The sequence below is a fragment of the Papio anubis genome, chromosome 4 (assembly GCF_008728515.1).
Source record: "Papio anubis isolate 15944 chromosome 4, Panubis1.0, whole genome shotgun sequence".
Taxonomy (NCBI): domain Eukaryota; kingdom Metazoa; phylum Chordata; class Mammalia; order Primates; family Cercopithecidae; genus Papio; species Papio anubis.
In genome coordinates, this window is record NC_044979.1 from 40,541,309 (window position 1) to 40,563,509 (window position 22,201).

General features: G+C 36.2%; 1 long non-coding RNA gene across 1 annotated transcript in view; it reads right to left on the bottom strand.

Annotated features, from left to right (window-relative positions):
- Positions 1 to 19,620: 19,620 nt before the first annotated feature.
- The window catches only part of LOC108585141, a 65,320-nt gene continuing 62,739 nt past the window's right edge, over positions 19,621 to 22,201 (bottom strand). Inside the window, exons 2-3 of the long non-coding RNA XR_001901152.3 lie at positions 20,137 to 20,290; positions 19,621 to 19,662 (exon numbers count right to left, since the gene is read on the bottom strand). This is a non-coding gene — a long non-coding RNA (uncharacterized LOC108585141). The remainder of the gene's footprint in view (positions 19,663 to 20,136; positions 20,291 to 22,201) is intronic.

Consider the following 22,201-nt stretch of genomic DNA (forward strand, 5'->3'; position numbering starts at 1 on the left):
AATTACATTGACAGCATCTTAGGAACACTGTGACAGCATTTTAGTTGCAATCAAAGAGAATATTGAAGCACATTTTGACAAAAATGACTTGGAAGGAAAAAAATAACACTACCAAATAGTGCTTCAACAAAATCGTCATAGATTTCAGAAAACAATTTAACTATTTGAATACTAGTTAGCAGTTTATTCCAGATCAATGGCAGATAAGGGACTGAAGTTTATAGAGAAAGACTTCCTCAAGAAATATAGAAGAGAATTTTGGCTCAGGAAGCAAAACAGAATTGAGAACCCTCTGCTTTTATTTTCAAGTACAAGGTAATATGATTACCTTCTCCTCACACATTTTGCTAGATAACTATAAAAATTATAATCCACATTATAATGAATATTTTGTAAGTACATATCTAGAAACATGTATTTTAGTATAGAGGTAAGACACAGAAGGATAGCATTTTGTTATTTCAATTTTAGAATAGGCCAGCAACCTATTTAATCCCAGAGCTTTATTTTGGACACATTTTTCAGGCCTATATTGTCAATATGTCCTCTTAGATCTGCATGTCTATTTCCCTCACATTACATCCCACTAAGTATTTTTGGCAGTAGAAAGAAAAAAGAAAAAGTAAAATAATAATAATTAGCATTCACAAAATGCCAGCTATATACCAAACACCATACTAACCAAGCACATTACATGTAAAATCTCATTTACTCATGACAAGAACCTTAATGAAGAAATACAATTATTATTCACAGCTTACAGATAAAGAAACTAACCCCTGCAAAGGACAAACACTTCTCTATAGATCCCATAGCTAGTAAGCAATGGAGTTGGGATTTGAACAAGTCTGGCTCCAGCTATCACTCCTCTTGGAAAGAACAGAAACGGAAAAGTGAGGCCAGAGTGTGTGGATAATGGAAAGGAGTCAAATACATCTACAAATGCTTCCAGCCCATGCTCATGGTTGCCCATTCCTCTTTCCAGATGGAAGTCTGGTGGAAAGGAAAGGTCTCTGACCCAAAGTCACAATGAGTGAAGCCAGAGGGAGATTTACTAGACCTTTACTGAGAGATGTTGCTGAAGTTCCATCACCCAAGCAGTGATCTTCAGGGCAAGGAAATACAGTGATCCCACCAGAAATCTAGTGGACAGCCTGAGGGAGAGCCAAAAAAGTTTCCAACCTGTAGACAGCTGGGCAAGAGTCTCTCTGAATATATATCAGAGACAGCAGCAGCTGGGCTTCAGAGATTGGCTCACAATCAGTAAATTATGCAGATCCATTTAATGTTCCATCATTGGTAGCCATATTACTTTAAGAACTTAGATGAGGGTATTTTTAGTTCCAAATTCTTCTTTCTTACTGCTAACTAAAATATTTGTCAAGATCTTCTGTCCATAGTGAAATCCTGTCAAGTAGCATCCAAATTCAGTTCTGAACATCATTGACTTCTTTCCTAAAAATGTCATTTGCTGAGTGACCAAGAAAATGTGAACAGTATTTGACCCGAAACTATTTAGGATAAAAAGTATGTAAAAGTCTTTCTTAATCAATTATTCAATACCAGAATGTAAATTATTTTTTCAAAACATTCAATCTATTCAATATTGGCCCAAGATTGTTGATATGAGTGCATAGTATACCAAAAGTATCATACTCTCAGCTTCAATGTCAAATAATCCCATTTGTTCACTAGAAACTACTTCTAAAAGAATCACTCATCTGCATTATTTTTCAATTATAAACTTAAGAGGGTTCAATAAAACAAGTGATTTTCAAGGGACTTTCAATTAAATGAACTTGTTTAGTTGTGTTCAATTAAGCACTAGACATGGAAGATGGGTGATTTTCAATTTAAGAAAATATGCTACCAATGTGTTGCTTTAAGTCTGGGGGAAAAAAGTCATTTCTTAAATAATTAACTTGAATACAGCTGTCACTTGAATCTCTGAATCTATTGCTAGAAATAATTACTGGTGAATTAGCTTTATATTTGATAACTTATAATACTGAATGTATATTATTCCATTTCATATATATGTGTGTATATATGTACATTGATACATATACGTATATATATACCTATAGATATATATGAAAGAAAAGAGAATACACACACACACGTCTGTTTTAATGGCTCTAATAGGTTATAACTATATTGACAGAACAGTTCAAAAAATATAATAACATGGAAACATGTGGGTAAAGGTCATGGAAAGATCATAGAAAGAACTACAAGTCACTGTCTCAAACTTCCCCTTTCCTTAATAATCCAATTCACATTCTCCATCATTTTTTTCAAACTTTTCTTTATCTTTTCTAGTTCTTTAGATGGCTAACTTGTCTTTCTTAAAGAGTTTTGTATCTAAATTTTATTGTGTAATTGACTTTTATTTATTGGCTATTGAGTTTCTAATATGATAAATAAGGATGCTCTTCCCCACACTCTTTCATCTACACCTTCTGCTAATATTGTTTTGTCACTGCTCTGATTAATCAAGTATGCAAATTCAAACAAGATATGTAAACCGACATTTCTTATTCTGAAAACCACAACCCCTTGACTTCTCATTTGATAAGCTGATGTCGCCAGCAAGGGTCAGTCAGGTGGAGATTGATAAGTACCTAAATTTTCTCCCTATCAAAGAAAAGTGCTAAAATTATATTTCCTACTACATAGATCCAAGACTATGACTCCTGTGCTCCACAAAAGAGAAAGTTTTAGCATGAAGTTTAAATGGATTATCCTTGTCTTATGTCTTTATCAACTCTGATTTTTTTTTTCTAAGCTCTCAATCACTCTATATTCTATTAAATCTCCTTTTATCCCTGGAGAACTCTCTACCCAAATCTTCTGATCTCCTAATTGGGTCTGAGTTTCCTGGTACTTATATTAACTCATCTAGTTATTTCCCAGAGAGCTTATAGTCCTTTTCAAGTTTTAAAATTTTTGACAATTCTTTTAAGGTATAATTGACATGCAATTTTACATGCAATTCGATTTTTATATTTAAATATTTTAGACTTAGAAAAGAGTTGCAAATATAGTGCAGAGTTCCCGTATAACCTTCACCTAGAATCCTCTAATGTTAGCATTTTACATAATCCCATGCAATGATAAAAATTTAAAAACTGACATTGATACAATACTGTATTACTCAGGGTTCTCCAGAGAAGCAGAACCAATAGGATATGTAGAGTTATGTAAGAAGGGACTTATGGGAATTGGCTCACGTGATTCTGGATGCTGACAAGACTTACAAAACGTCATCTGCAAGCTGGAGAACCAGAAATGCCAGTGGCATAATTCAGTCGAAATTCAAAATCCTGAGAACCAGGGGAGGCAATGGTGTAATGCTCAGTCCGAGGCAGTAGATCTGATCAATCTGCTGGCGTAGGTCTCAGGGTTCAAAGGCATAAGGACCAGTTCAGCTGTCCATGGGCAGGAGAAGATGGATATCCCAGCTCAAAAAAAGAGAAGATTCACTCTTCCTCTCTGCCTTTGTGTTTTATTTGGACCGTCAATGGTTTGAGAGATGATTGCACACATTCGATGACGGTGGATCTTTACTTGGTCTACTGAATCAAATGCTAATCTCTTCCAGAAACAACCTTAGAGTCATATCCAGAAATGTTTTTACCAGTTATCTGAACATTCCTTAGCCCAGTCAAGTTGATAAAATTAACCATCACAACTGCATAATACTACTCGGGTGATGGATGCTTTAAAATATCAGAAGCAAAGATTCCTGTACCCATACAGTTATTGAATTTTTTTTAAAAAATTAACCATCACGAATAGAATTTACTAAATTGCAGAATTTATTTAGATTTCACCAGTTTTCCCACTAATATTCTTTTTCTGTTCCAGTATCCAGTATCCAGCATTGCTTTCAGCTTCCATAGTTCTCTTTTAACCTATTACAGCTCCTAAGGCTTTCCTTGTATTTTATAACTTTGACTGCTTTAAAACCTGTCAGGTATTTTGTAAACAGTTCCTCAATTTGGGTTTTGTCATATATATTCATGTGTGTGCCTCATCATGCATATATAATCATGTATTTATATGATCAAAAATTTTGATCATTGCATAGTGATTATGTAAATGCTAACATTAGGGGATTCTAGGCAAAGGATATAGGGGAACTCTGCACTATATTTGCAACCCTTCTCTAAATCACATATACACAAATAGAGATACAGACACAGATATAATCAGGATTAGAATGAGCTTACAAATCTGGTGGATAAATATCATAGAGCTGATATACTCTTCTTAGTGCACAATTTCAGAAAGTATATGATATATATTATTAGTGACATTAAACTTGGTCATTTAAGGTGGTGTCATTGTGTTTCTTCACTATGGTTACTTCTTTCCTCCCTTGCTAAATGATATATGGTAGAGTCACTTTGAGATTATCCGAATATCCTATTTCCCCTTAAATTTTGCCCACCAACTTAGCATTCATCAGCTTATCTTATTTGGAACAATTATTACTGTAGTATTTATATGATGATTTGCTATTTTGTTCTTTCTACCCATATTTATTCATCAGAAATTTTCTGTGAGGAAAAATTTCTCTTCTCACCCATTTACCATTTTATTATGGATAAAATAATAAAACTATGAACCTCTGGATATTTATTTTATTCTTGGGGCATTCATCTAATATTATCATTATTCATTTTTCCTAAATTGTTCCAGCTTTGACATTTATGACTTTTTTTTTTTTTTTTTTCTTTTTTTTAAAACGGGGTCGCACTCTGTCTCCCAGGCTGGAATGCAGTGGTGCGATCTCAGCTTACTGCAAGCTCCCCCTCCTAGGTTCACGCCATTCTCCCGCCTCAGCCTCCCGAGTAGCTGGGACTACAGGTGCCTGTCACTACGCCCGGCTTTTTGTATTTTTAGTAGAGACGGGGTTTCACTATGTTAGCCAGGATGGTCTCGATCTCCTGACCTCGTGATCCGCCCGCCTCGGCCTCCCAAAGAGCTGGGATTACAGGCGTGAGTCGCCGCACCCGGCCAATTATGAGCTCTTTCAGGTTGGCTTTTGTGTTCTTTGAAATGCCTCATTTTTTTTCTTTTCTTTGTGGGGGCAGTGTTTTACTTTCTGGCACCACAAGATGCTCCAGGTTCATATGTATCTTCCGTTTCCAGCTGTGAAATCAACCACTTTTCTAAAGAGTCCTGGCTCATTTTATCAGAGAATGCAATCTAAAAAGATCCAAGAACTAGGTATAGCCATTGCTGCTACAGTATTACTCTCAGAAGATGAATAAGAAATGCATAAATGTATATTAGCCCATGTAGACACACACACACACACCCTATATTTATTTTGTATCTATGTATATTAAAATATATATATTTTTTAAAACCTTGAATTAATACTGTTAAATGCGATTCCAATCCAGTATTACATAGTTCATTTGGACATTCCCCTTTGCTTGTTTTTAACTTCTTCATCTGACAATGAGAAAATTAGCTCTCACCACCTTCAATATGTTGACATAGATATGGTAAGACTTCAAAATCCATGATAGCAACCAAGAGTGGACTGAAATATTTTTTAATTGTGTCTGTACTAAACATATATACACTTTTTTTCTTGTCCTTATTTCCTAAACAACTCTTTACATAACACTTACATCGTGTTAGTTATAAGTAATCTAAAGATTATTTAAGTATACAGAAAGATACGCATCAGTTATATGCAAATACCATTTTGTATCAGGAACTTGCACATCCATGGATTTTGGTAACCAGAAGTCCTGGAATCAGTCCCCCATGGATACTGAGGGATGACTGTTTATTTACGTACCAGTTCAATATATGCTAAACAACATCCATGTAAGAAACAATATAATCAACTAAAGTACAATGTTTATAAACAGATCATTTTGATTTCAGCATTATAGGATGTATCAAAACATGATTTTCCAAAGTGATGTAGATCAGCTCCTCTTTTCCTCACTCCTTTCAGTGGGGTTATGGTGTTCACTTGCAATACTGTTAGATTCCTTTGTCCCTAACAGCATTCCATTTCATCCCCCTCTTCCTTCCCCCACACACATCCTGGTTATATTTAATGGGCATAAAACGGAAGTTTGTATTATATAATCTTATGAATTTTGGCAAATGCATAGATGCATGCATCTACTATCCCAGTACAAAACAGAACAATTCCACCACCCAAAACACTATCTCCAAATATCCCTTTGTAGCTAAACCCTTTCACTCACCAAACCTGGCAACCATTAATCAGTTTGTAATCTCTTTGGTATTACCTTTTTCCATTTATATTGTCATATAAATTAAAGTCATACAATATTAGCATTTAGGACTGATTTCTTTCACTTAGTAAAATGCAATTAATATTTATCTATCCCTCCTGTTGTGTGAATAAATGGCTCATATCTTGATATTGCTCAGAATTTTTTTATATGGATGCACCACAGTTTGTTCATCCATATTCCTATTAAGACATCTGGGTTGTTTCCAGATTTTAGTGATTATTAATAAATCTGCTATAGAAATTCATCTATAATTTTTTTTAATTTTTGTAGATATATGATAGGTGTATATATACACATACATATATGGGTTAAATGAGATATTTTGATACAGGCATGCAATACATAATAATCACATCATAAAAAATGTGCTATCCATCACCATAAGCATGTATCCTATGTATTACAAACCGTTTATTTATACTCTTTTAGTTATTCTAAATGTACAATTAAATTATTTTTTACTATAGTCACCCTGTTGTGCTAGGAAATATTAGGTCTTACTCATTCTTTCTAACTATGTTTTTGTACCCATTAACCCTCCCCACCTCCCATCTGCCCTGCTACCAGCTCCCCACTACCCTTCCCAGCCTCTGGTCACCATCTTTCTACTCTATCTCCATGAGTTCAATTATTGTAATTTTTAACTTCCACAAATAAGTGATACCATGTGAAGTTTGTCTTTCTGTGCCTGGTTTATTTCACTTAACATAATAACCTCCAGTTCTATCCATATTGTTGCAGATGACAAGATCTTCATTTTATGGCTGCATATTACTACACTGTGTATATGTACCACATTTTCTTTATCCACTCAACTGTTGACGAACAGTTTGGTTGCTTCCAAATCTTGGCTATTGTGAATAGTGATGCAATAAACATGCAAGTGCAAATATCTTCCTGATATACTGCTTTCCGTTCTTTTGTACATATACCTAGGAATGGGATGGCTAGATTGTAAGGTAGTTCTGTTTTTAATTTTTTGAGGAACCTCTAAACTTTTCTCCACAGTAGCTATACTAATTTACATTACCATTAACAGTGCATGTATAAATTTTAATGTTAACATGATTTCACATCTTACATGAGGAAACAGGTTAAATTACTGGGTCATATGTTGAATGTGTATTTACTATTTATATACCTCTATAAGAAACTGCCAAACTGTTTGCCAGAGTAGCTGTATAATTTTCTATTCCAACCAGCAAATATGACAGAGTCATGCTACAACCTCATCAATAATTGGTATTGTCAGTTTGTATACAATTTTGCTTTAGCCATTCTAACTGCTCTGTAGCACTATCTCATTGCAGTTTTAATAGGCACTTACTAAATGACTAATGATGTTGAGCATCTTTTAATATGTATATTTCACAACCAGATATCCTCCTTGGTAAAGTGCTTGTTCAGACCTTTATCTTTTATTTTATTTATTTATTTATTTTGAGACAGAGTCTCACTCTGTCACCCAGACTGGAGTGCAGTGGTGCTATCTCGGCTCACTGCAACCTCCACCTCCCAGGTTCAAGAGATTCCCCTGCCTCAGCCTCCCGAGGAGCTGGGAATACAGGTGCCTGACACCATGCCTGGCTAATTTTTTGTATTTTTAGTAGAGACAGGGTTTCACCGTGTTAGCCAGGATGGTCTTCATCTCCTCACCTCGTGATCTGCCCTCCTCGGCCTCCCAAAGTGCTGGGATTACAGGGGTGAGCCACCGCGCCCAGGCAGCTCATTTTAAAAATTGTTTGCTTTCATATTATTGAGTTTTAAATGTATTATATTGTTAAGATACAAGTATTTTAACAGATATGTAACTTGAAAATATTCAGTCTGAGTCAATGACTCATCTTTCATTCTTTTAACATTGTCTTCCACAGAGCAAAGTTTTCAATTTTGGTAAAGTGCAATACTTCAAATTTTATTTTGTAGATAGTGCTTCTAATGTTTTGTAGATAGTGCTTTTAATGTTTTATCTAAATTCTTGCCGCACTCAACCAAACTCAGAATTTCATGTAAGTTTTCTTGGGAAAGTGTTATAGTTTTATGTTTTACATTTAGGTCTAGGATCCATTATGAGTTAGTTTTTATGAAAATTGTAAGGAACATCTTGAAGTTCATGTGTTTACATGTAGACATACAATTCCTCTGTTTTTGCTTCTTTGTCAAAAGCCAGTGAACTATATTTGTATGCATGTATTTCTCAACTTGCTCTTTTGTTCCATTAATCCATGTGTCTCTTTTGCTATTACTACACTGTTCTTTTTAGTCTGGGTCTTGCTCTGTCATCCAGGTAGGGTCACATCTCACTGTAACCTCAATCCCTTGGGCTCAATCCTCGCACCTCAGTTACTTCCAGCTAATTTTTTAATATTTTTGTAGAGATGAGGTCTCACTATGAGGCCCAGGCTGTTCTCAAACTCTTGAGCTATCCTCCTGCCTTCACCTCCCAAAGATCTGGAATGATAGGTATAAGCCACTGCACCCAGCCTACATTGTCTTATACCTGTAACCTTTTAGTATGTTTTATAATTGAGTACTTTGAATCTTCTAATTTTATTATTCTTTTTCAAAATTGTTCCTGTTATTCCAGCTTCCTTTCCTTTCCACATAAATTTTAGAATCAGTTTGTCAATATATATAAACAGAAAACCATCTGGGATTTTGGTTGGGACTGCACTGAATCTACAGATCAAATTGAAGAGAAATGACATATTAACATTATTCACTTTCCTAATACATGATCATGTTTTATTCAACCTTTTACTTTGGTCTTGATTTCCTTCATCTGCGATTTGTAGTTTATAGTATACATATTATTTAAATGCCTTATTTATACCAAGTATTTTATTTAGTTTGGTGCTAATGTAAATGGTATTATTTTTATTTTTAAATTTCAATTATTTCTTGCCAGTGTTTAGAAATACAGTTGATTTTTGCATATTGATTTCATGTCCTGTGAGTTTACCAAACTCCCCTACCCGTTGTGTTAATTATTTGTACATTCCTTAATATTTTCTACTTAGGCAAAGGTGTTGCCTGAAATAGAAAACATCTTTCTTGCTTTCTGTCTTTCTTTCTTTCTGTGCAGTCTGCAAGTCTTATGTGTTTTTCTTATGTTAATTAAATTGACTAGGACTTCCATTATGCTGAATAGGAGCAATCTTAGGGAGAAAGCATCTAATCTTTCACCACTAAGCATAATATTAACTAACAGGTTTTTTAATGCCTATTTCAAGGTTAAGGACACTTCCTGATTTACACAGTTTCTTCTGTTATAAATGGATGTTGAATTTTGTCAAATACTTTTCCTGCATCTGTCATACATTATATATGAAATGATCATTCCATTTTTTTTCTTTAGACAGTTAATATGGTGAATTGCCTGCTTAGATTTTAAAATACAGAACCAGTCGTGCATCTATTGGATGAACTGCCCTTGGTTGTATCTCTTTTTTATATTGCTGGATTCTCTTTGATAATATTTTGGTGAAGATTTCTCTGTCTACAATCTAATCTTTTTGATGTATCATTTGATGCTTATCATTAATAGCTTTTTTTTTTAACCCAGCCAGTTGTTCTTCAAATATATAAATTTTTTTCTTGTTCTCTTTCTCCCTTTTCCTTCTGAAATTCTAATCGTGTATATAGTAGGCCATTTGATACCATCCAAACTTACTGGAAAGCTGTTTGGAGTTTTGGGTTTAGTTTTTTTGCTTGTTTCCACATTTTGTGTTTGTGTTTAAATAACTTTTTATAGGCCTAATTTCAGCTTCACTGATTCTTTCTTTTTCTGTCTTGATTCTCCTAATGAACCTTTAAAAGACATTCTTCATCTCCTTACTGTTTTTCATTTCTAGCATTTCTATTATATTATTTCTCATAATTTTCATTTCTCCACTGAAATTAACCACCTGATAATTGATACAACACCATCATTACAGTGTTTAATATATTAATTATAGTTATTTTAAATTTTCTTTAAAATAATCCAAATATCTGTATCACATCTGAGTTCAGTTCTTACAGTCGTTTTCTTTCTTCTGATGCATTTTTTTTCTTGTCTTTTCATATGCTTTGCAAATTTTTCAGGTATCTTGTGCATGACAATAGAGACTGAGGCAACCAACATTTTATCCCTGAAACTGGGCACATTTTTTTCCTCTGCTAAGCCTTTAATGCCGGAGCTGTAGGTAATCAAATTAGGAGATGGACTGTTTGAGGTTTGTTTCTGCAATGGTTACCCTCATTGCACACAGTGTTTAAATTTTTCCAGAAATATCTTTTAAAAAGCAGTGTGCGATATGTTTGGTTTTGTTTTTCAATGTCTGGCTCACTTTCAGCTATTGGTCATCCCTCTCTGCTCACCTCAGAGTGTGTCATGCAAACTAATTGCTACTTAGCACTTCTTAGTCTGGTGGTAAGGAGTTCAAGGTAGTCTTCTTTGTTAAGATTAAACTTATTTTATCCAGATGCAATGTCCCTTACTTCAATATGTTTGCCCTGTTGGTAATTTAAGTATTTCCCTGCCCCTTCACTAGAGACAGGTTTTTCTAGTTCTCTTCCCCAATTGCAATCTGTTTTCACCAGTGTCTTAACAGCAAAACTGTTTTATTTTCCCTGTCCCCATAGATTAAGCCTACTGTCCTACAGAGTTTGAAGAAAAGTGCTCTGATAGAGTTTAGTGCCCCTTCCACAGTGTCTACTCTTCCCCACCCAGATTTTCACCATAAGGGAGACTTTTTAAAGTTCCCCAAATCTTTGCTTTAAGTCCCAGCAGGATTCATGGAGTGAAAAAGAACATGCAACAGGATGAAATGTCCTCTCTCATTAGTACAGCCTTGTTTAGCCCCCAGCATTTTACCACTCTTTCTAGTTAAACTCTTCTTTTCTATATCTGGCTATATCTTTTTCAGTAAACCAATGCTCGTGAATTTTCCATCCCTGACCTCAGGAGTGTCTCTTTAAATTGTCAGGCAGTTGGTTTCTCTGTAATCTCGGCACTCTAAAGTCATGAACTCACTGTTTGTCCACTGGAAGACGATGGTGGTGATGATTAAAAAGATAGTAGGAACACTTTTTTCATCTCTCTGTATCCCCAGGTGGAAAACTGATTGTGGTTTTTTTTTATTTATACTAGTGTTTGCTAGAGTTCATACTCAGTAACTTAAAGAAAAAAGGGGAGGACTGTATGGTGTGTAAGTATTCCAAATACTTAGATGTTTGAGTATAATTGTGTTCTTTATTCACATTTGATTGCAGTTTTGCTAGGCTTAAAATTTTAAGTTAAAAATTATTTTCCCTCTAAACTCTGAAAGACTTCTTCAGTTGTCTTCAGCATCTAGTGTTGCTAATGACAAGTCTGATCCCATTCCAATATGTATTTGTTTGGTAGTGGCCTAATTGGGCCTTCTAGAAAATCAATAGGGTCTTCTATTCGTCCTTAGAACTCTGAAATTTAAGAAAAATGGCTTCAGATTTGCATTTGTTAATCCACTATGCTTAGCATTTTGTTAGTAGTTTCTTCAATTTTTGACTGTTTTTTTTCAGAGCTGTAAGTTATAATCCTTGATTTCTTGTTTGTCTTTTTATAAAATTAGTTTTAATTGACAAATAATAATTGTGTATGCTTATGGAGTACAATGTGATGTTTTGATCTATGTGTACTTTGTAGAACATTCAGTCATACTGACATATCCATCACCTAATCAACTTTTTTTTATGGTGAGAATGTTAAAAATCTATTCTTTTAGCCATTTTGAAACATACAATACATTCTTATTAACTTTCAGTTAACATGCAGGGCAATCGATTAGTAAAATGTATTCCTCCAGTTTAACTGAAAGTTTGTACTCTTCAATCTACATCCTGCCATCCTCACCCCTCCCTGATTCATACCTCCACTTTATTCTCTGATTCTATGAGTGACTTTTTAGATTCCACATGAGAGAGACAGGAGGCAGCCAAATGCCTACACAGATGGGGTGGGTCCCCAGTGAAACCCCACCTCCAAACTGAAGACAGTTTAAAGCCTGAAAGCCCAGCTACAAGTTAAATCCTAAGACCAGATTGAGAAGTTTTCTTCCTGTTTGGCATGCTTTCCTCTGATTGTTTCCGACCCTTCACTATTTTATGTACACCTACTCTTTCCTAATTGGTTTTCTACACTGCCATGCCCACCTTTGAGTAGTGTCTTCACTTTAATCTTTTTTGCATACTCACAATCCAGTAAGCACACATTCCCCATTCTAAGTCCCCAGCCACACCGGAAAGAGTCCCCAGCCACACCGGAAAAGCCTTCCTGCCTTCGGGTAGGGGAACCACCCCTGCATCCCCTCTCTGCTGAGAGTTTTCCTTTAACTTAATAAATTCTACTGCACTCACTCTTCAGTGTCCATGTGCCTAATTCTTCCTATTCATGAGAAAATAACTTGGACCTAGCTGAGCTAAGGAACAGAAAGACTGTATCATACATGTAGGTGACAAAATACAATATTTCTTCTACGTGTAGTTTATTTTACTAAGAATATTACTAAGGAGAGTGTCCTACAGCTCCATCCAAGTTGTTGCAAATGACAGTCTTTCCTTCTTTTTTAAAGTTGCATAGTATCCCATTGTGTGTATCTACCACAACATCTTTATTCATTCATCCATTGATGGATACTAACATTTCTTCCATATCTTGTCTATTGTGAATAATGCAGAAATGAACATGGAGATGTCTTCGACATTTCTATTTCAGTTTTTTTGCATATATACTCAGAAGTCAAATTCCTAGATTATATGGTAATTCAGATTCTCTCTCTTGGTAATCTAAGCATGAGCTATAGAAGAACTTAAAGAGCTGATAATAGGAGCTGAAAATATGCACAGAAAGGGAGGTTATGAAATATCAGTATCATAGTGGGCCACAAGTAAAAATATGATTATGCGTATGTTAAAATTAAACCAAAACTGAAATCGATAAGAGATGTTTTTATAATAGAGAGTGAAGCAAATGATTGTGGTAGAAGCAGAAATGAGGAACAGTATATTCCTCAGTGTAGGAAATGGAAGCTCTCATACTGAGGAACGCTAAAGCTTCTTAGATTTTCTTGGAGCCTCAACTACTTTCTAGTGTCTACGATCTCTGGTTTATTTCTATACAATACTCTTGTCCTCATTCTCATGTGCAATATAACCACGGTTTTACTATTCTACTATTCAAGATAACCTGGGTCTGTTTCTAGTCACCAAAATAATCTAGCACCTTTCCTCAAGAAGACCGTAAGCGGCTCAAGTGTCCAATTCTTTGCATGCACCACAACATTTGAGGTTTAAGCACCAGAGATTCTTGACGTGTTTATCCAACGGTTCTAGAAACTAGAAAAGAGATGATGCTCCAATCTAGAGATTAGAGAAGTGGTGAGTGTACCTACACCATTTCATACTGTTATCAAGTATTAAAACATTGCTCTTGACATACACACAACAAATTGGAGTTTATTTAAAGCACAAATTGTGACAGGCCATAACTTCTTTAGCTGATTATCACAAAACCACCATACTCTGAGACCTTCTAAAACATCCCTGTGGTGAGTCAACAGAAGTCTATAAATCTAGTTAAGATGCTTGGATTTGTTCTCCCTCAGAAGACAGTAACACAAGACAAGCTGCAGCCTGAGGTCATTATGCATTTGATTCATGACATTTTTCTTGTTAGGTTGTATCTGCTAGGAGTGAATAGTCTGAGAATTTCTTACACAAACGTAATGAAAAATATAAAGTGTTCATACTAGGAAAGGAATGGAAATGATGAATAGAAAAAGAATTTCTACTCTAAGCTTGTGATGTCAAAATGTTTATAATAAAAAATAATTTATATGATGTTTTCTGTTATTTGGCTTAAACATAAATATTTTATCTTCAATATTACTTCAAAATATAACACTAGTGCCAGTGAAGCTGGATTCTCTATATATTCAAGTCTATTTTACCTTAATATATAAATATTTTATTTATTAAAATGCTGTTTTGTTATTAATCACAAGTGAAAGCTCCTGAATATAGTCATAAGTTTTGTTTGCTTTTTCAGTATTCCACGTGTGTAAGAATAAATTTACATAGACTCTTTGTAGTTTCAAAGTAAAAAACATTTTCTAATGAATATCACATTTTATTAATTTTTAGTTCAACATTAAGGATTGATTTTTAGTTTTCAAAGCAATCAGTGGGTTTTTTTCTTATTATTACAATCCACTAATAATAGAACCCATCTGTTTCTTAAATAAGGTTATGGAGGAAATCAACCATCTTTACCTCAAGTATATTAAGACAAAAATACAATGATTTAATACATACTTATAAAGGTGAATTAATAAAAATTTTCAGCTGGTCCAACAAATTGTTTTAATAGTGATAGTTTGACTATAACATGTTTTTTTCTCCGACGACATGGTCTTTACCTTAGACCTTGAAATCGAGAGAAATTTACTATGAATTAAGAACACTTGTCATGAGGAACGCAGAAATAGTATTGATTGAATTGTTACGTGGTAAACATTTTTATAGGCTTTCTCACAATCTATACAGAGAATTTCCAAAATAATATTGTGACATCTGTCCTTGGAAAAAAAAAGAAACTGAATCAACTTAATATCTTTACATTTAGAGGTTAGCTTTTGATACAATAGAGGAAAGTAAAGATAAATCCATACTGCTCCACCAAAAAAAAAGTGTCAGTTAAGAATATTACTAAGTCTAGACTGCATAAGTAAGATAAAACAGTCAAGCCAATAATAGACCCCTTCTTCTTTAAGAAAACAATTATTCAGTAAAAGGTTTCACTTCTCACATAACTTTGAGGGAGATGCATTCTCTCTCAGATTCGTAATACCAAGGGAGCAAGGAGCCTAAATGGGAGCCTGGTCATGAATTGAGACTAGAGCTGTTAGGACACTCCTCCTATTTAGATGAAACTCTAAGCCCATACAAGCCAAGCCATTTGGTCTTATTTATTTATTTATTTAGAGACGGAGTCTCACTCTGTTGCCCAGGCTGGAGTGCAGTGGCGAGATCTCGGCTCACTGCAAACTCTATCTCCCAGGTTCACGCCATTCTCCTGTCTCAGCCTCCCGAGTAGCTGGGACTACAGGCACCTGCCACTATGCCCGGCTAATTTTTTTTGTATTTTTAGTACAGACAGGGTTTCACCATGTTAGCCAGGATGGTCTCGATCTCCTGACCTCGTGATCTGCCCACCTCAGCCTCCCAAAGTGCTGGGATTACAGATGTGAGCCACCGCACCCGGCCACCATTTGGTCTTCTAATGTTTAGCCCTAGAGGAGGAGGAAGCCCTATATTCATGATCTCAAGAAATACCAATCATATACAAGCCACTCCTATCTGGAGGACAAGCAGACCATGAGGCTATTCTGCTTTTAATAAAGGATGAGAATTGTGTTGAATGAAACAAAGGATTAGTGCAAGTCATTCTCTCCAGAGCATTCAATAAACCTTTCTCCTGCCTTTTAAAAGTTAATCCATTTAAGTGAGATAGAGTTGATTAAAATAAGATCTTTCCCAGAATTCTTAAATCTTGCACCTAATTTCAGGGACTCCATATACTAACAACTTCTGAAACATTACTTACAATGATCTAATATTGATAGTAGCAGGAGACAGAAAAATCCCTAGGCAGATGGGGCAGGTCCCCAATGAAATCACACCTTTTGTCATCATGCATTTGATTCATGACATTTTTCTTGTTAGGTTATATCCTGCTAGGAGTGAATAGTCTGAGAATTTCTTACACAAATGTAATGAAAAATATAAAGTGTTCATACTAGAAAAGGAATGCAAATGATGAATAGAAAAAGAATTTCTACTCTAAGCTTGTGATGTCAAAACGTTTATAATAAAAAATAATTTATATGATGTTTTCTGTTATTTAGCTTAAGCAGGAGATTTAAATAAATAAATAAATTTATTTATTTAGAGGCAGAGTCTCGCTCTGTTGCCCAGGCTGGGGTGCAGTGGCGAGATCTCGGCTCACTGCAAACTCTGTCTCCCAGGTTCACGCCATTCTCCTGCCTCAGCCACCCGAGTAGCTGGGACTACAGGCACCTGCCACCACGCCCGGCTAATTTTTTTTGTATTTTTAGTACAGATGGGGTTTCGCGATGTTAGCCAGGATGGTCTCGATCTCCTGACCTCATGATCTGCCCACCTCAGCCTCCCAAAGTGCTGGGATTACAGATGGATTATTTATTTATTTATTTATTTACTTATTTATTTAGAGGCGGAGTCTCGCTCTGTCACCCAGGCTGGAGTGCAGTGGCAAGATCTCAGACAGTTTAAAGCCTGTAGAATATTTTTCATTACATTGTGTACGAAATTCTCAGGCTTTAAACTATCAAGGACAGTTTAAAGCCTGTAGCCAAGCTACAAGTCTCAGATAAATCTATGGACTGGATTGAGAACCTCTCTTCCCATTTGGCATGCTTTCCTCTGATTGATCCCTACACTTCACCTATTTTGCATACACCTTTCCTTCCCTAATTGGTTTTTTAACATTATCATGCCCATGTTTGAGTGGTGCGTTTTTTTTTGTTTTCGTTTTTGGTGCATTTTTTTTGTTTTCGTTTTTGATTTTTTTTTTTGTATACTCACAAACCAATCACCAAGCACTCACCCATTCTGAGCCTATAAACGCCCCAGATCCAGCCACACTGAGAGAGGGACTGCCTGACTTTGGGTGGGGAGGACTAACCATCTTCAGGTGCAGGACTACTGCTTCGAGTCCCCTCTCCACTGACAGCTGTTCCATTGCTCAATAAAACACTTCACCCTTCTCACCCTTCAGCTGTCAGTGTAACCTCATTCCTTTTGGAGGCAGGACAAGAACTTGGAACCCACCAAACATGAGTACAAAAAAGTCTGTAACACTGTGACCCTCTGCCCTCCGCTGGCACGGGGTAGCTGCCCCATGTGACAGGAAGCAGTGGTGGTGCTGGAGCAGCCCTGGAGCCACAGGCCAGAGTGGGGCAGTGGGACTGAACGAACTGTAACAGAGGCGGGCTGGGAAACACCCAGCCCAGCTGCAGGCTAAGCATGGGATCCAGGCCAGGGCACAAGCCAGCACAGCCTGCAGAGCCAAGCGGGCGGGGTACCACCAGCAGCAAGTCAAGGGCTGCACAGGGCTTGGATAGGGATATCGCGGGCCACAGAGGTCTCCAGCTGGTGAAGTGGCACCGAAAATATCCTGCATCAATATGGTAAGTACACTGATAAAAAAAATTGAAATAATTTGCCCAAGATGACACTCAGGAAATGGCAAGAAAGAGGATTGGAACTCTCAGCAGCCTAATTCCAAAGTTCTTGCTCTAACCCCTTGCTGAGTTTTAGTACCGCAGCATTAACTATAATTATGTGGCGACGATGTGGAGAGGGAAGACATTTCTCACCTTCTCCTGCAATTTCAATAAGTTATTTGAATTCTTTGTGGATCCTCCTCTTGACTTCAAAGTATTGGGGTTGATTTGTTTGTTTTACACCTGTGTGCACATGCAAACACACACAAACGTGTGTGTGTGTTTCTGTGTGAGTATTAAAAATACATGCCATTTATTGAAACTATTCAATATGGACACATTCTCTCAGCATTACTTTAAGTTGAGAGCAATTGAGGAGTAGATACAAAGAAAATCTGTCTGTCCTCCCCTCTCTATCAGAAAAAGCAAGAGTATTCTTAATCACTGGAGACAGTTCTAAACTCATCAGACTAGAGAAAGCACCACTGGAATCTATGTAGCAAACCTTGCTAAAATAACATTCTTTCATTGGTTTCTATCATATACTTGCCTTCTCACAGCTGCTGTCCCTAAAAACTGGAAGCACTTTTCTTTCCCTTGTAATTCCACTACAAATGTATTTTTCCTTCCTCAAGACACTTCATATTCCCCAAGTCCTAACCCCCTCTTTGGGTTACTCATCCACTGAGTACCCCCAGTTGCATAATGCCCGCTAATAAGCTTCTTATTAGCTTTTTGTTTGTTTTTGTCGTGTTAATTTGCCTTTTTCTGTCTAATTTTCAGAAAAGTGCTTCCAGGTTTTAGGGACAGCAGCTGTGAGAAGGCAAGTATATGGTAGTCAATGAACCCAAGATGAGTAGAGGAAAAACTCCTCAACACTTACACTTCTTTTGGAAGTCTTCTTGAGTCTTAAACAGAAGAGAGGGCTCGTATGCATGAGCAAATAATTTTTTAAATCTTAGAATAAGGATTTTTAAAAAATAAACATTTCCACTTTCAAATAAACCTCCCTCTAAAAACCTTCAAAGTATTAAATCATGGATACATTAGTTATTGCATAGGATAAAAAAGGTGAACCCTTTATGATTAATCATTCATCACAATATTAAAAAATGAGATGCTATAAATATGCTCACAAGGTTATACATTATAATACTACATACTGAATGCTTTTCCAGAGAAAAGTAAGAAAAGTAAAGCATTAAGCAATAAAAAAAGAAAACTGTAAGAGGAGATATGGGAGTATTAATAATAACCAAAGATACATCAATCTTTTAGAAGTCTTGGATAATGGAATTTTATAGTAAATCTCTATCTATATCTAATAAACAACCTTGGTTTTCAATTTAAAACCCTATGTTTATGCCAACAGAACTGACAAGTCCTACCAAGATTAAAAGAAAATTATTTGTCATTGAAGACCTCTCATCTTGCTAAGGAACCAGAAATATTAAAGATAACTTACTAAAAGGTATATTCAAAAATACCATCTATTTAACAATATCGCACTTGGATAAGAAAAAAATTACAAACTTTGAGATCTGCAAAAAGAAAAAAAAAGAAAAAATCATTTCTTTTGATTCACTTAAAGCTACTACCTCCATTCTGCTTTCAGAGTTTCAACAAAGGCATAGGCTGGGTGTTCTGGCTTACACCTATAATCCTAACATTCTGGAAGGCCAAGGCAGGGAGATCACTTGAGTCCAGGAGTTTGCGACCAGTCTGGGCAACATGGCAAGACTCTGTCTTTACGAGAAATTAAAACTTACCCAGATGTCGTGGTGCACACCTGTAGTCCCAGCTACTTGGGAGGCTGAGGTGGGAGGATTTATTTAACCTAGAAAGTTGAGGCTGCAGCGATCCACGATTGTACCTCCGCACTCAGCCTGGGTGAGACTCTGCCTCAAAATAAATAAATAAATAAGTAAACAAAAACATAAACCAAATACATAAATAACATCATCAATATCTGCACACAGTAAAACAGTTTTACTATTTAATTATAAATTCAAAAACAGGAATTAAATATTCTAGTACCTTCTAATACTGAAGAATGTAAGGCTCCAAGAGCCTGGTACCTATGGAGAAAACAGAAAATGGCTGTCAGAAACAAACCCCAGGAACACTCAACAGAGACTACACTGAAAGTACTAGAAATGTACATGAACACAGAACTATCCCCAAGAAAATTGTATAAAATCAATTAAGAAAAACAATAAAATCTAGCTGGGCTTATAGCAAAATCAGCAGTAATTATTAATCCAGCTTGCTCTTTGGCCCACTTTCTTATAGCTAGTAGCTGTTTATTATGTACCCCTTGTCACAATATATTGTGTTTTTTGTTTGTTTGTTTTATAGGTAAAATCTAAAACAAATAAAATAATAAAATTTCTCTTTAAATTTTTCCCTTTATATTTTGCATATTAATAAAAGCTGCTTGTCTGAAGGGTCCAGCAATAAACTGACTCACGGAAGAATGCAATATCCACATTCTGATGATTTTATCCCCCTTACCTCAACCAATCAACAACCCCAACTTTCCAGCCCCTCACCTTCCACAATCCTCTTAAAGATCCTTGAGCAGCACCCCTTAAGGAGACAGATTTGAGGCTTGAGGATTCCTCCCATCTCATTGCTTGGTAGCCTTGCAGTTATTATACTCTTTCTCTGCTGCAATCTCCACTGTCTCAGGATATTGATATGTTTCTGCACAGAGGACATACAAACCTGACAGTTTTGTAACGAACATATAATCTGAACCTCTAGCCTATGAAGAAACACTTTTCTTAGCCATCCTACAAAGTCCAGAGTGTGATGCTTTAATATTAATTTAGACGATAAGCTGGCAATCTTGTAAGCATATAACATCTATTGACTTCCTATTATGAATGAGGCTCAATGCACAGCTCTGAGGATTCAGAGATAAATATGGAATGAATACTGCCTTATAAGAGGAGATAATCTAGTTGGAAAACAAACTCATGGAAAAGACAATGTTGAAATCATAATGCAAAAGATGCTATAGCCATCATAATTACTGATAATGGAAAATGGTATCATTGTAATTGAAACATTTATTACATGTTTACAATGTGCAAGGCACAATGTCAAAGCAATTTACAAGTATTCACTCACTGACTCCTCTATGAGACAAGTACCATTAATATAAATACCTTATTTTGCTGATAAGGAATGGGAGGTTGAGGAAGTTAAGGATATCCAGCAAATAAAGGACAGACTATATGATCAAACCCAGCCTGAGGCCTGGACTATCAAACATGCTGTTGTTCTGCCAATGAGTAAGATGTCTATGGAAGCCTAGGGCAATGGAAGGGGAGAAAAAAAAATATCCAGTTCCTTTTCTCAGTTCTCATAAGTTCTTAGCTGGGATACCTCTGTAACGAAAGACAGATTAATGAAAGGGAAAGGTTTACAAATTTATTAATGGGCTTATGGACATGGAAGTCATACTACAAGGTATGAGGCTCAAAGGAGGGGTCAAATAACTGAAGCTTTCGTTATACCCTCAGGTTACAGAAAGAATAGAGGCTTGGAGGTCCTGCGGACAGGGAAAGGTGGTATCACAGGTTATGGGAGAGTAAAGGAAAGAAAGTGTGTTAAGCAAAGCCTATCTTGTTATGCACATGAAAATATTTCAGGTAATCTCAGAGCTGCCCTCAAAAAGAATAGATGGTAGCTTTTGGTAAAGGCTTCTCTGTCAGACCTTTAAAAGTGTGAGACTTTGAGTCTCTTTTTTCTGTGAGTTAACCTTTCCTAGATCCAAGGGGGACCTCAGAGAAAACCTGTTTTCATCTGTTGTTTACTTCATTTCACTAACATAGATTTCCTCTACAGATGCAAATTTCCCACAAAACAGGCAGCTTTTCAGGGCTATGTTTATGTTTTGCGGTCCCTCTGAATAGCCATCTTAAAACATGCCAAAGAAGTATATTTTGGGGTAAAATATTCTGGTTTTCTTCACAAGGGTACTTAGAATCAACTGGGGTATGGGAAAGGTTTTCTGGGAAGAGGGTATTCCGGGAAGTAGGAACAGGGAGCAAGAGTGTGGAGGTATGAAGTAGTCTGAGGTATCTGTCTCATTAATACAGCGTGAACTATGAGTTAGCTGGTGAGTTGAGTGAGGTTGGGGGCCTAGATGGATCAGGGGTGGGTTGGATGTTTTACCTTTTTCTTGTAGGCTACAGAGAGCCTATAACAAAATTTCTAATAGGGGAGTAAATAATATATTTGCATTAAGAGAGATCTGCTCAGTAACTATGTTTGAGCAGCATGGGGAACAGTTTTAAGTAGGCAAGACTGGAAGTGTCAGAGGTTTTGAACCAGAGCAACTCCATCTTCAATAGGTGCTGGGTAAAATAAGGCTAAAACTACTGGTTGCATTCCCAGATGGTTAAGACATTCTAAGTTGCAGGATGATGGCACAAGATACAGGTCATAAAGACCTTGCTGATAAAACAGGTTGTAGTAAAGAAGCTGCCTAAAACCCACTAGAACCAAGATGGTAACCAGAGTGAGCTCTGGTCATCCTCACTAATACACTCCCACCAGCACCATGACAGTTTATAAATGTCATGGCAATGCCAGGAAGTTACCCTG